Source organism: Neoarius graeffei, chromosome 22, assembly GCF_027579695.1.
Source record: "Neoarius graeffei isolate fNeoGra1 chromosome 22, fNeoGra1.pri, whole genome shotgun sequence".
Lineage (NCBI taxonomy): Eukaryota > Metazoa > Chordata > Actinopteri > Siluriformes > Ariidae > Neoarius > Neoarius graeffei.
Window position 1 is genome coordinate 23,587,623 of NC_083590.1, and position 15,987 is coordinate 23,603,609.

The following is a 15,987-nucleotide window of genomic DNA, read 5'->3' on the forward strand; positions in this document are numbered from 1 at the left end:
GCAATTTTGGCTTGCGGGCACTGACATTTGAATGTAAACGGAAGCCGGAGTTTCAAAAAGTGTTAGCTATCAAAACAAAAATACTAAAAGTACACGAGGACGCAAAAGTAGAGGCAACAAAGGTGACAAATAATGCATTCCAAGTGCTCATATAACAAGTTGTTTTAGTATAAAAACAGTACATTGTGCCCTTCAGAAAAGGGAAAAGTTGAACACTTTATATATAAATAGGTTTAAATATATATAACAGAAGGCACAAAAACTATGCATCCAAAATGTCCAATGATGCCCGAGAGGTATATATTTGCATACCAAACGCCTAGACTATTACTAGCCGCACCTCTGTTTTTAGCAAGTTTGCCCAATGTTAAATTCTAAGGCCAAATTTGACTTTCTTACATTCTACAGCCATCATGGTTTTAAACAGGTTGTTTGCAGTACCAGACAGTTTGCTAGAACTCAGTTTTGTGATGTCACAAACTTGTACAATTTGATGTACAAAAAAGTACAATTTGATTCTGACAGTCACTACGTTTACATGCACATAGACAGAATCGAATTTCTGCCGTTGCTCGACTGAAATCGAAGTTCAAAATGCCATGTATACACCTTAATTCGGCTGAAATTGAACCGAACTTGATTTCTCGGAATCGAGCTACACGACCTAGTTCATGCGATTTCTGCCGAGCTACTTTGTGCATGTAAACCCTATTGAGCTAGTTGTCGAGCTACTTCCGGAAGTGACGAGTGACGAGACCACAAGTGGGAAACACAACAGCCTCGGTTGGCATGACAACGAATCATGACAACGGCATGAATCTTTTCTTTTTGTGGCATTGTTTGCACTGTTAAAATTTAGCCCACTTACTGTATCACCAAATACATCTGTACAGCTGTTGCATAGCTGTGAATTGTGTACATAAACAAGTCATTGTATTTGTATGTATATATATGTCCAACATCTGAAGAATGTCAATAAAAACAAAACAATTGAACTTTTGTGTTTATTAAGACATGTTAAATTGTAAGCAAAAAAAAAAATATTTTTTTGTAAGCAAAAAACGGACTTTAGAAAAATATTATTGTGCAAAATAAGTTGTCTTACAAAACAGTGGTCTGCGCCGGACAGTTTGTAGCCATACAGTCTGTTAGAGCAAGCCTAACAGCTTGAGCACGGAACTGCTAGTGTTGCCAGATTGGGGGTTTTAAGTGCATTTTAGCGGATTTGAACATGTTTTGGGATGGAAAACGTCAGCAGTATCTGGCAACACTATAGCTCTTCTTCATGACGACAACCGGAAGTGTACCAACACGATGGGGCGTGTAGCGCCACGTGTGGCTCGGGTGCACAATAGCCCGATTTCACTTGTGCATGTAGGATTGGATTTCTCTGGCACCCCTGCTGGGACCCTTTGCTCGATTACCAACAGCAGCTCGATTTGGACGTGCATGTAAACGTAGTCACTGATTGATCATTTTGTATAATAGCAGGTCCAAAAGTCTAAAGATGTTTTTGATTGTTCTTTGTATTCATATTAAACATACAAGTTCACAACATAGTGTTCCTAATAAAGTTAAGGTTCAACATTTGTAGTAGTTATGTTTATAGTTCCTTTAAGCGTCCGAGCACTCCATATTTTATCCATGGGCTCCGAATCCTGTATTCCACAAGCTTCACTGGTTTTCTTCGGCCTGGTTCTGGATGGTTGAGTCACAGAATGACACTTCCCCACTATGTGCCACTGTTTGTCCCACACCTAAAATTTATTTAAAAAAAAAAAAAAACCCTACCTACCCGGTATTTTGTGTGATAAAAAATAAAATAAAATAAAAAGACCTACCTACCCTATTTTTTTTCAAGATGTAATAGGAAACAATTATTTTTTCTTGGCCTCTCCTTTTTTTTTCTGCTCGCATTCGAGTTAGCGCCTTCATGAAAGTGTTTATTTTCTTCTAGGTGAAGCCGTTTCCTTATTCGACACAGAAAACCCAGATTGGTTTCAAACAAGTCGGGCATAAAAACCTCAACAAGGAGCAACAAGCGCGATAAATCCTGAGAGAACAGAACAGATTAAGAGCAGAGAGAGCTGCAGCTTTGGTTCTGTTACCAGAGGAACACAGTCCTGTGCAAAATATTTATATCTCTTTTTTTTTTTTGGTTATATCATCCACCTCTAGGTTTATTTAAAAAACAAACAAACAAAAAACCCACGATGCATCATGGCAGGCCAGCTGCGCTGATTCAGTTACAGGTTGCCAGGTCTGTACAAAACACCCACAACCTACACACTGAACAATTTTAAACTCAAACATCATTCTGTCCGTCATGACGCAGCACAGGTTTGTTTTTTTTAACCTAGAGGTGTATGATGACCAAAAAAAAAAAAAAAACGACATATAAATACTCAAACACAGTACTGTTCAAAAGTCTTGGCACCCTATTGTTTTCTTCATACAAACTTTGCTATAGATTTCTATTTTATGATTTCTACATTATCGAGTCATGAAACTACAATCTGAGAGAGTTCTACACAAACACACTGAACTTTACAACAGCTGCATGCATGTGAAATGGAAATAAATCGACTAATAGGATGTTCACACGGCACATATTTGCATCGATGCTGCACCGATGTATTTTGTTGCGATATATCTTACACCGGTGTAAATTTTGCGCAGCGTTCACACATCACAACCCTGCTTACTAGAGAGAAGCGTGTTAGCACCGGTGCAGCCCCACTTGCGGTCACACGGCAGTTTCTGCGACCATGTTATAGTAGCAAAAACTTTATTACTATCATTTCCTTTGATAGTAATAAAGTTTTGATATTTCCTTTTATTACTATCATTTCCTATCATTATTACTATCATTTCCGATAGTAATAATGCGGAAATGAAATATGCACATGCGTGAAAATGTACTTCCTTTTCCCGGTTGTCATGGCATCACCAAGCGCCGGGAAAATAACGTGGATGAAGACACCAGTGTTGCCAGATATTGCTGACGTTTTCCATCCCAAAATATGTTCAAATCCGCCAAAATGCACTTAAAACTGCCAAATCTGGCAACACTGGAAGACACGCAGTTCTGTTGTTGTTGATATTCGCCATTTTGGAAGCGCAGAATACCAGGATGCAAATTATGCAATGCCCGTATGTAAATCAACTCTCCTCACGCGTAGCGAGTCTACCCCTGTAGCGTTAAGACGTCCCATTTTATATCGGAGCTGCCCCGCAAACTAGCATTTACTCCGGAGTAAATTTCTTAAACCACCTCCCGAGCAGGGTTAGATTTGCACCGGTTTAAGCAGCTTTCAGGGGCTACACCGCTATAACTTTGTACCGTGTGAACGCTCTACCGGGGCAGCCCCGGTGCTACACCGGAGTAAAAGTTGCCGTGTGAACACCCCTTAAGGCAGGAAAAACTATTTTGGATAAAATTGTTATTGCCTGTTACAAGTAAAACGTAACCAATAGCCAAACTTCAACTCCGTGTGTGCTCTTCATTTTATGTTGCAATTCACAAATATTCTATGGTTTTCCTTTATATTTATAAAAAAAAAAAAAAGGTACTCACAAAATGGGGGGGGGGAGTGATAATATTGGGGGGCTATTGGAAATTTACCCCCACTTGCCCCCCAGGGCAAGTGGGTTTAAAAGTTAATGTCAAGCCCTGGATGAAAGAAACTGCTGTTCCTAAAAGCACGAAAGATGCTACAAAGTTTGGTCTAAAACTATTCAAAGGTAAGGTGAAATTGTGATTTATTTTATTGATTTCAAAAAGTATTTTATGTGACTCGGCGTCGATAAGTGACATAAATCTGCACCGTGCCTTTATTACATTTGCATGCCGCTTCTGAAGTTTGAAATAAATTTTGTTATGATTTAAAAAAAAAAATCCACTGGTGTATTTATACTAAAACAATTATCCACTTCAGGCTCAGTGAATATCGGTGAATAATAACGGAGATGAAGTTGAGACGAAGCCTTCAACAAATAATTGTTAATTACACAAAATCTTCTGCAAGACATGTCGTTCCCTCAGCAGCCTCGCTCTTCAAATTAACCTGAGAACCAAAATGGAGCTCGTCATTCCTTACTAAGAAACCCGAAAGTGAAATATTGCCCTTACCGTTACAAAGCGCTGACGCTGGAGACTCATTCTGTAAAACGTTAAATAAGCAAATCCTTACAGAAAACTTCACCGTACCGACAAAATCACAGTGATGCAGCCGAGACTACCGTCAACACCGTCTGACCAATCGCAATGGAGACTTTAACAGCCTTCACAGAACCTCGGTCTTTGCATGAAAAGGTTCTGAGAATGACGTGAAAGAACCACGTGAAATTCCAGAACCCCCCTGAAATTCTTTTCTCTCTTTCCTGTGGATTTTACAGAACATACCTCACTTTTTAAAATGTTAAAGGTGCTTTACACAAGATTAGTCTTTTTTTTTTTTCCCCTTCTCAGATCAGTTGGGCAGATTCATTCAACATTCAACCCATTTTCCCACCCCCAGGATTTACAGTAACCTGTAACGTGTGTCTATAAAATGACTGACAGGTTTCTCATCCAAACCCAAACAAGCATTCCGGCCCAGAAACACTCAGCATCTGAATCAGAACACCTTTTATTCTCACTGCATGTTAACATCCAATGAAACTCGCTGTCTCGCTTGAGGGCAGCACGGTGGTGTAGTGGTTAGAGCTGTCGCCTCACAGCAAGAAGATTCTGGGTTTGAGCCCAGCGGCCGGCGAGGGCCTTTCTGCGCGGAGTTTGCATGTTCTCCCCGTGTCTGTGTGGGTTTCCTCCGGGTGCACTGGTTTCCCCCACAATCCAAAGACATGCAGGTTAGGTTAAAGGGCATATGCTGGACCAATTTCATGTTTTTTTTAAATATGAAAGTATGTCCCTTTACACGCTCATCCAGAAGGGTAATTTGCACAAGGCCATCTGTCTACAGCAGAAAAAAATAAAACGCGTCTGGAAAAATCCCAAGGGAGTCTGGAGCCAGATTCGTGACGTCACCTGCGGAAGCGCCAGCAGGCTGCGCGAGCTTTGCACGGTTTCAGTGCACAGCCTGCGTAGACCAAGCGCTCCCATTTCTCTCTCATTGTCCGGTCTTTTGGGAAACGATGAGTACTAATCCCATCAAGATTGGTGTTGCTACACCCTCCTACGATACATCTGTTAACCTCATCTCATCTCATCTCATTATCTCTAGCCGCTTTATCCTTCTACAGGGTCGCAGGCAAGCTGGAGCCTATCCCAGCTGACTACGGGTGAAAGGCGGGGTACACCCTGGACAAGTCACCAGGTCATCACAGGGCTGACACATAGACACAGACAACCATTCACACTCACATTCACACCTACGGTCAATTTAGAGTCACCAGTTAACCTAACCTGCATGTCTTTGGACTGTGGGGGAAACCGGAGCACCCGGAGGAAACCCACACGGACACGGGGAGAACATGCAAACTCCACACAGAAAGGCCCTCGCCGGCCCCGGGGCTCGAACCCAGGACCTTCTTGCTGTGAGGCGACAGCGCTACATCTGTTAACCATTTTAATAATTACGTAATAACATTAAAGAAATTTGCAGAAAACCACCAGGTCGTTTTCTCAAACAAACCAGCGCTGACGTAGGATTCAGAAGGAGGCGTCCCGCACGCGACGTCACGAAAATCAGTGTTTGCCGGGAAATCCAAATGACAAGTTTTTTCAGAGGCGGACCAATTCGCCTCAAATGGCTCGATTTCAACTGAATTTTTCTGGTATTGCGCAAGGTAAAAAAAAAAAAAATGCAGAATGTTACAGATATTTGACCGAAGTTTAATATAAAATAGGAGAATAACACTGATCTTGCTCCTGAATTTACCTGTGATATGCACTTTAACATGGGACGGCCTTGGGCTGAGGTACCTTGAGTGAGGCACCTAACTCCCAACTGCTCTCCAGCAGATCAGCGGATCTTTCGTCTCCGTTGCCCCCTGTCTCTACCACACCTGCCACTTTCATGTCCTCTCTCACCACATCCATGTATCTCCTCTTCGGCCTTCCTCGTTTTCGTGTGCCTGGCAGCTCCATCCTCAACATTCTCCTTCCAACATGCTCTGCATCTCTTCTCAGGATGTGCCCGTACCATCTCAGTCTCATCTCTCTTAGCTTCATTCCCAAGCTCTCCACATGTGCTGTCCCTCTGATGTGCTCGTTCCTTATCCTGTCCAACCTCCCATCGCAAACCTTAACATCCTCAACTCCACCACCTCCAACTTCGCCTCCTGTCTCTTCGTTAAGGCTACGGTCTCCAATCCGTACATCACAGCTGCTCTCACTACTGTCTTATACATCTTACCTTTCACTTTTGCTGGGACTTTCCTATCACAAATGACTCCCGAAATCCTTCTCCACCCTGCCTGCACTCTCTGGCCGAATCCCATTTCACCCCTTGGACCAACTCCTTAGCCCTTCCCCTCCATTTTGCGCGTTCACGTGAAGGGGTAGGGGTATCCCAATCCCAGTTAACGCGGAGGGGGAGGGGAAGGGGTAGGGCTTCTGTACCCCTCCAAACGGAGATTTTCCTGGAGCAGACTCCGAACGAAGGGGTTTGAGTGATTTCCCACAATGCCATGCGGATTTCAGCGAGATTTCATGCGGATTTCAGAAAGATGGCGGTTCCCGCGGCGAAAGATTGTCATAAATGTATTTTCTCCATTATTTACGTGTTTTAAGTTGTTATCCAGAGGAAACACGCCGCTTGATTTGCTTTCGAGCTGAGAATGAGCAGCGATTTCTGAAATCCAAGCTGCTGCTAAAAAGCTTTGGGAGTGAGTATTGTTTTCGGTTGCTTTACTGCGTACGTTTTGTTCTGTTATTCTCGCTTTTATTGTTTACATGAGTGTTCTGACACCTCATTCTGTCGGATGTGGTGCACGAAGCGCCAAAGATATCCCATTCAGTGGTGTTAGTTAACAAATCACACCCTGCCAGCAGAGATTTCTGCCTCTGGCTCTGACTGTAGCGGCTGGTCGCAGCCAATGACGCGTCGCGTTTTGCTAACGTAAACGCTGACGGAGGTACGCGATGACGTATGCGATCGTTGAAGGGCTATCCCAATACGTAAGGGTTGAATTTCAAGCCCTATCCCTTGGAGCTCAGTTTCAAGGGGAAGGGCCAAGGGGAAGGCGGAGGGGTAGGGGTAGAAATTAGAATTGGGATTGGGCCTCTTTCTCACCTCACTATCGCAGCCCCCGTTTTCCTGCACAGTTGACCCCAGGTACTTGAATTCACCAACTTTCTTGACGTCTACTCCTTGCATCTTCACTACACTCTCATCCCCATTCTCATTGATGCGCATGTATTCCGTTTCGCTCCTGCTCACCTTCATTCCTCTTCGTTCCAATGCATACCTCCAGCTCTCCAAACCCAACTTTCTACTTTCACCACATATCTAGAGATGAAAGTGGAGCAAAGAAAAAAATCCTGAACTTTTGAAAGTCAAACTAAGATGGGGGGGGGAACGTCCCCCGAAAATATTTTAATAACATAACACGCAAAACCCTGCATTCCAGTGCATTTTAGTACTTATTTTCACTAGAGAGCAATTCCAGCGTTATGGACGTGACACTTGAACTCAAAATGGCAACAAATGACCCAGTGCACGTTTTACTGTCTCCCAGTATTTAAACAGGTGTTGCATATTTTAAGGCTGTACCGTACTGGAGAAGTGATAGAACAAGAACAATTCCCATAGTACATCTAGGGCATGCCAGAAAACGCCAATAAAAGATGCGTTATGGATGTGACAGAAAAAGTATCACTTTTCTTGGGTGACTGTACATTTTTATCAAACTCTGTGAAATTGTAAACCTAATGTCGAAATGGAGATATCCGTTTGATAGAGGGGTCCAAGGTGAATATTAAAAAATCTTTGTTTAAAATATTTTGGATTTCATGCAGAGTTTCGGAAGGAAAAGTCAGCGTTATGGATGTGACGAAATTCCGTTATGGATGTGACGCGTCTGAAATAGACATGGCGTATGTTTAGAAAATCAGCAATTTAACCACCATAACCCTTTGGAAAACTCTAAATATCAGCTAAAACTATCAAAGTTCTTAAATAATATTTAGGATGGCTATTGTTTTGCTGTTTTGTGGATTTTTGCATACATTTCTGTGGCTTGTGGCAATAATATAGAATTGTACATGATCAAAGTTGATTTTAGCTTGGGTTTTACATTATAAGAAAGAAAGACTGACTGACATTAGGTTGGTTACAAATTGGTTCAACTTATTCACATCTGTAAAATACAGGCCTAGGTGATATCTCTGGGAGTGGTTTTGATGTATTACATGTTGCTTTATTTTTGCATGGTGAGGTTGACATTTACATGGAATTGCCCTAAAACAAGTTATAACTTAAGCCTTTTTCTTTCATGTACATTAATGATTAACATGTCAAAAATATCAAATTTAATTCCCCGAGTTAATGAGTAATTTTCAGGAGTGCGTTTAGAAAACGCGGTGATTTTCCTGCTACACACTTCATTACTTTGAAAAAAAATATCAGACAGTTGAAGGTAAACTCAGCAAAATCCCAAAACAGCGCTGTTAAAAAGTAAAGGTCTGTTAGAGTTTCTAAAGCTTTCAGGTTTCAGTGTTGGGGACATTGAGCCTCGTTTATCAATCTTTTAGTAGAGTTGTGCGTTTGCAGAAGCTAAAGTGAACTAAACATTTCCAATTCAGATTTATGCGAGCTGAAGCCAATTGTTTACATTAGTTCGTATTGTCTAAATTTAAACACACCAATGAATACCAAATTTCTCATGTAAATCAGGGGCGTAGCTAGGATTTTTCAAGGTGTGTGTGTGTGTGTCACACACTCAGTGCGTTTACATGCACATCCAAATCGAGCTACTGTCGGTAATCGAGCCAAGGGTCCCAGCAGGGTGCCAGAGAAATCCAATCCTACATGCACACAAGGAAATCGAGCTATTGTGTGAGGTACATTGTGCACCTGAGCCACAGGTGGCGCTACATGCCCCATCGTGTTGGTACACTTCCGGTTGTCGTCATGAAGAAGAGCTATTCAAGAGTATAAACAAAGTCATCAGTTCCGTGTTCACAAGAAGAACGACGACGAGGACAGCAACATCGAGGGATGTTGTTCCTCCTGACCTCTTCTGCTGCTCGCTACTACTACTGTTGTCATGCCGACCGAGGCTGTTGTGTTTCCCGCTTGTGGTCTCGTCACTCGTCACTTCCGGAAGGGGCAGTGCTGAAGTAAGTAGCTCAACTACGTAGCTCGATAGGGTTTACATGCACTAAGTAGCTCGGCAGAAATCGCATAATCTAGGTCGTGTAGCTCGATTACGAGAAATCCAGTTCGGTTCGATTTCAGCCGAGCTAAGGTGTTTCCATGCCATTTAGAACTTCGATTTCAGTCGAGCTACGGCAGAAATTCGATTTTCTCTATGTGCATGTAAACGCACTGAGTGACTGGCAGCCTGAGTGCATTATGTAACAAAAAATAAATTACCATTGCTAGTTTTAGGCAGCTTAGAAACCGGCTCTTCCATTATTGCTGTTTCTTCCACGTTTTCTTGATGTTGTGTTCTAGAAACGGCACTAAAACTTAGCTTCGAAACCACAAAATGCAACTTTGATGGGAAAAAATATATAATAAATTGCTGACCTCTCTTCACGTCGAAAGAAGGAGGAAAGTTTCGCTTGTTTTGACACGGCGAATTATTAACACGAGGAAATACTTGTAATTCGCAACTAAAAAGGCTGCAGCTACACTGGCAGCTTGAACACGCTTTCTAGTGAGATTGTGTTGTGCTTGCGCTGCGCAGAACGGTGTCAGTCCTGTGCGCCTTAGCACGTGCACCTGAAAGTGTGCGCGCCTAACGAGCTCTGGCACGCGCGTCGTTAACAAAGAACACCTGTCTTTAATCAATGAACTATGTTTGGGCTATTTAAGGACTGCGCCCATGCAAGGATGATGCGAAGTATTACGCCGCGTCTAGGAACGCGAAAAATCCGAAAAATAAATTTCTCTATTCGGGAAACCGGGGATTTTCAAGAGTTTTGTCAAATATCCGGATTTCCGGGTAAATCCGGAAGACTTTCATCTATAACATATCACAATATTATCCGCAAACGTCATGTTCCATGGTGACTCTTGGAGATTTATTACTCATTCACATTAGGGTGCATCAGTTGCCCCCTAAAAATGAAAAGTTCCTCCGATCATGATGCATTTTTGTTTTATGTTCCTTTTGGTAAGAAAACACACTGGGTGAAATATTTTGACAAAATTCAAAAGTTTAATGGCGGCACCAGGAGCTCAAAGTTATGGAAAAAGCTGCTATTTTATGACTTTTATGACAAAATTTCCATCACTTTTCATGAGGCACCTTATAGAGTATACCAAATATCTTAGATCCACATTTTTAGTACATATTCTAAATATATTATCAAGCACAGTTGGAGTTTTAGCTGTTCATTGAATCATTGTTCAACTACTTTTAAACAATACAAATGTATTATGGATCACATTAATGCTTCTCAATCCCTTGCAAAGGTTCTTAACATGATCTCTGGCTCACAAGAAATCAATAAATGGAGCCCAACATTGTGATTCAAACCTTACGCGAAAACATAAAATAAGCGTTTTTTTTGGCAAAAAAAGAACCTCATGGTGCCACCGTTAGACTTTTGAATATGGTCAAAAAATTTTACAGGATGTCTTTATTGGTGAAAAGGAACACCCAAACAAAAATGCATCAGATTTTATGAAAGTGAGGGCAACTGATGCGCCCTAATTCACATGTATTAGGAGCTCTAGCGATAGTGGTAGGGACACTGTGAGTCCGCTGGAATGACGTCGTTGTTGCCCTACTATGGGCAACTCCGAAGTCTATCAATTCCTGCCGACTATAGTGCTGCGTTGACGAATATAGGTCGATTCGTAACAACAGCCAAAAACACACAAACAAGTACCAACTAGGAGAGCAAAGAGCCGCTGCACTCACGCGCACGCCGCCATCTTGTCACGTGGACCCGTATTCTCTCCAGAGCACGAACTATCATTAAGGACAATTCTCACCCAGGTCACCATCTGTTTGAACTGTTGCCCTCTGGCAGGCGTTATAGGTCCATCAAATCCAGAACCACTAGATTCATAAACAGTTTCTTCCCATATGCCATAACATACCTAAACAAACAGAAATGACAACTGCCTAAGGCCTCTGCATGCTCTTGCGACAAGGCTTTCGCAGACAGCTTTTCGCAGACAGTTGTAATTTATCGTTGAGCGGGGAGTAATAGGCGTGCGCAATGTTATTCACTGCTACAACGCATGGGGGCGCGAAGTCGCGAAATCGCTAGGAGTAGTTGGTGGGTGTGGTTAGTGGAGTGTTTATCCTCCGGTTACTTATAATGACTAGAACTGGAGTCGTATAGATGTACGTACTTCCTCACTTCCTCGATCAACCACTCTTCGTGCTGCTCCATCTTTGCTCGTGTTTTTAAAAATGGCGGTCGTGAAAACAAACCAAACCGGGAAAGTAGGGAAGCGGAAGTGCGTGTACAGCGGATGTAGAGTGGACCAATCAGAGCCCTCTTGTCTGCGAGGCTTCTGCGGTGGTCACAATTTTTGGGAGGTGCACGCAGAGCGTCTGCGAAGGTGAGGGGGCTACGCAGACGCCACCTGCGACACCGTCTGCGAGGACTGCGTTGTCAGCATAAATTGGCCTTAAGCCACCCCCTCACTTATGAACTCTTCACGTTGTACTTTTTATTCTTGATTGCATTCTGTATAGATGTTGTTTTTCATTGTTTTATTGTTCTATTTATTTTATTATTTTACTCTTTATTAGGGCTGTAACGATATGGGTATCGAAATCGCGATACGCAGAGCCACGATCCGTATCGCGATACAAGAAGGCAGAATCGCGGTACACCCTTTCAAACTTCTCCTCAGCCCAAAAACAGAGGCGCTTCCAAACTTCAATTTATGAATACTTTACTTTTTATTTAAATTACATTTTAAACTTACTTAAATTACTTTTATTTTTTATATCTATTAGTAAGTCGTTTTTTCGCCGACCTGCGACAATCTTCTGCGAGTCACGCAACGTCCACACTCGCCACTGGCAGAGCATTCATTTCTTTTAAGCGGTCGCCATTCTGGTTGCGACGCGGGGAGCGAATCTGTAAACAAGCAGCTCATTGGCTGGCTAGGTGTGCCACAAGCCAATCACAATCACTTGACCGGAAAGGCATGCAGTGTTGCCAGATTGGGCAGGTTTAAGTGCTTTTTGGCAGGTTTGAACATATTTTGGGGTGGAAAACGTTAGCAATATCTGGCAACACTGAAGGCATGTCTGCTTGGGCGGAAGCCTTCTGCGGCAGTTACATTTTGACACGCGAGCAATGTTTCACCATAAAAATTCTGTAATTTCCATCTGTTTTCCGCGATCACAGAAAATCATTGGCCCTATGAGAGTGAGACAGTGAGAGAGCCACCCCCCCCCCAAAAAAAATCTTAACGGATTTACACGATTTGGAAAAATGACTTTTTCAGAACCGAAAAAAACAGAGCTTCCGGCTCAACAGTATTATTTTGAGAAATAATCTTTGGATATACATTTGTTCATTTTTGCATACATATTACTCATTCTCTGCAGTGGTCTGAATTATTTGTTATTAAATAGTTAATGTAAGTAAGTAAATGTTAATAAGTCAAATTTACTACTTTAAAAAAACATTTTTAAAAAATCGTGGGCGTATCGAATCGTGGGTCAAAAATCGCAATACGAATCGAATCGTGAGTTGGGTGTATCGTTACAGCCCTACTCTTTATTGATGGTATTGAGTACCGAGTTGGAGTAGCAGCATAATTTCGTTGTACTTGACGAATAATGACAATAAAGGCATTGAATTGAATTGTATGTGAATGAGTAATAAACAGAACATAAAATAACAAATGTGTTAATAATACACTTTTATGCATTTTTTTAACTCAAGTATCTTCAAGCTTGTTTGTCCAAGCAAGAAAAGAATTTAAAAAAAAAAACAACCACCACCAAAAAAAAAAAAAAAATCACTTATTGCACCTTTAATGCTTTCTCCTCCATGTCCAAAATCAGGCAAAGACATCAGACTTGTAACAAAATGTGCATCAAACCTCACCTGACAATCCATCAGGTTGTTTTTTCTAAGCAGGTATATTATTTTTAAAGAAAATATACAGTCTAAGCTGCGTTTAACTTACCGTTCTGCCACTTTTAGTTGTTTTGATCCTAAATCTGGAACATTAAAGCACCAAACTGGCACTGTGTTCCTCAAATAAACAGCTTTAACACAAACACAGCGAGCTCATATACACACTAGCTGCAGCTTATACATCTGTAAGGCCTTCTCTGTACTACAGCATCGCAATAATTATGATTTATATACATATATATACACTTATTTTAACAGAAATATGAACACTCCATGCCTGATACACAGCTAAACTGTCGCCTAGTTACCTTTTGTCTCGTGCAGCTAGCCTGAATGCTAACATTAGCTGTGTTCACGAGGCGTTAAATGACCTGTAAACACAGCGAGCACTTTTTATATTCAGCTTTTAAAGCGAATAAATTATTACTTTACCCTTTTTAATGTTTTTTCGCCGGAGAACAGGAAGAAAATCTCACATAACAGGAACACACGAGTCGCCGAGAGTCTTCAAAGCTACTGTTTACTTTTTAAGCAGTGGAACAAATACTACGGCGGCCGGGAGGTCACTTCCGGTTTCTACTGTTTTGAAAAAGTCGAGAGCGCGTTTGGAAATTCGAGTTAGTGGAACATACGGGTACTTTAGCTCGTGTCAAGTTTTGGGGAAGAAAAAAACGGTTGCTAGTTCAGTGTTAGCATTTTGCTGAATAGATTTGAACTGCAGGTTGGGTTTATTTGGTCCATAGGTGCTATAAATCATACAAATAAAATATAGCTACACTCTTAACTAAATTCTACACCAAAGTCACCAAACATCCATAAACTCTGAGTGTGTTCGAGAGACCACACCAAACTATCCTGTCCTACAGGGTCCAGCTTGCCTGCGAAAGGCGGGGTACACCCTGGACAAGTCACCAGGTCATCACAGGGCTGACACATATGGCCCTTTTCCACTACCCTTTTTCAGCTCACTTCAGCTCACTTCAGCCCGACACGGCTCGCGTTTCGACTACCAAAAACCAGCACGACTCAGCTCGCTTCAGCCCTGCTTAGCCCCTAAAACTCGCACCGTTTTGGAGTGGGGCTGAAGCGAGCCAAAGCGAGCCGAGTGAGGCTGGGGGCGTGAGCAGACACTCCCCTGTGCACTGATTGGTGAGGAGGAGTGTCCTCACATGCCCACACACGCCCCGCGAGCACGCTGGGATCTGTAAACACCGCAAACCCGGAAGGAGAAGAATTACGAGAATTTCTGAAGCCTTATGCGCCTCGCCTCATCTATACGCTCTTGCCAGTACCTGTCCGCGTTGTCGGTGACAACAAGCCACAGCACCAAGACCAGCAACACTCCATGTCCTCCATGTTTATTGTTTACTATTCGGGTCGTGAGACTACCGCTTAAAAGCTCACTGATGTCACTGTTTGCGCTGCTTAACGACATCACCTGACGTCCACCCACTTTCGCTAACTCCACCCAATGTGTCCACCCACTTCCAGCCAGCACGGTTCAGCACGTTTGTAGTCGAAATGCAACTCCAACAGCCCCGCTCAGCTCGACTCAGCCGCGTTTGTAGTGGAAAAGCGGCAATAGACACAGACAACCATTCACACTCACATTCACACCTACGGTCAATTTAGAGTCGCCAGTTAACCTAACCTGCATGTCTTGGGACTGTGGGGGAAACCGGAGCACCCGGAGGAAACCCACGCGGACACGGGGAGAACATGCAAACTCCACACAGAAAGGCCCTCGCCGGCCACGGGGCTCGAACCCAGACCTTCTTGCTGTGAGGCAACAGCGCTAACCACTACACCACCGTGCCGCCCTATAGCTACACTCTCAACTAAATTCTACACCAAAGCCACCAAACATCCATAAACTCTGAGTGTGTTCTAGAGACCACACCAAACTATACTACCTGTATTCTTGGGTTTCACCTGTCGCCACATCCGCCTCATTCTCATCTCATGTCATCTCATTATCTCTAGCCGCTTTATCCTGTTCTACAGGGTCGCAGGCAAGCTGGAGCCTATCCCAGCTGACTACGGGCGAGAGGCGGGGTACACCCTGGACAAGTCGCCAGGTCATCACAGGGCTGACACATAGACACAGACAACCATTCACACTCACATTCACACCTACGCTCAATTTAGAGTCACCAGTTAACCTAACCTGCATGTCTTTGGACTGTGGGGGAAACCGGAGCACCCGGAGGAAACCCACGCGGACACGGGGAGAACATGCAAGCTCCGCACAGAAAGGCCCTCGCCGGCCACGGGGCTCGAACCCAGACCTTCTTGCTGTGAGGCGACAGCGCTAACCACTACACCACCGTGCCGCCCCTATCCGCCTCATTAGTTATTCAAAACTTTATCTGGTGGTCTACTAAAGCTCAGCTGACAAAGAGTTTGTGTACAGAGAAGGTGCATTGGGCACATGAAAAATTCCTGAAGCCAGTATCTCACTGGGCTTGCGAAAAATTGCGAACGTCATTCATGAGAGAGTTTCAAAAGTGTCTTGAAACGTTCGCGGGACTTTTCAATTTCAAGTGTCGCTCCTTCGTCGCTGAAATTTTGAACATGTTTAAAAAATTAGTGTGACAAAATTTCTCTCAAAATAGCCACAAATGCGTCGCTGGTGTCGCAAAGCCGTCGCGAACCCTTCTCAAGTCAGTTTCCGTGAGGCTTCCTCAACTTCCCTGCCTGCCGAGGGAAAGCCGGGCTGCGACAGCCTGCAACTAGTTGGAGACACAACAATT

The 15,987-nt window shown here is 43.1% G+C and overlaps 1 protein-coding gene across 1 annotated transcript in view; it reads right to left on the minus strand.

Moving 5' to 3' along the window:
- Positions 1 to 13,777, minus strand: part of LOC132870789 (zinc finger and BTB domain-containing protein 26-like) — a 31,672-nt gene extending 17,895 nt beyond the window's left edge. The window contains exon 1 of the mRNA XM_060904657.1: positions 13,667 to 13,777. The gene's annotated coding sequence lies outside the window, so the exon portion shown is untranslated. The remainder of the gene's footprint in view (positions 1 to 13,666) is intronic.
- Between the last annotated feature and the right edge of the window lie 2,210 nt (positions 13,778 to 15,987).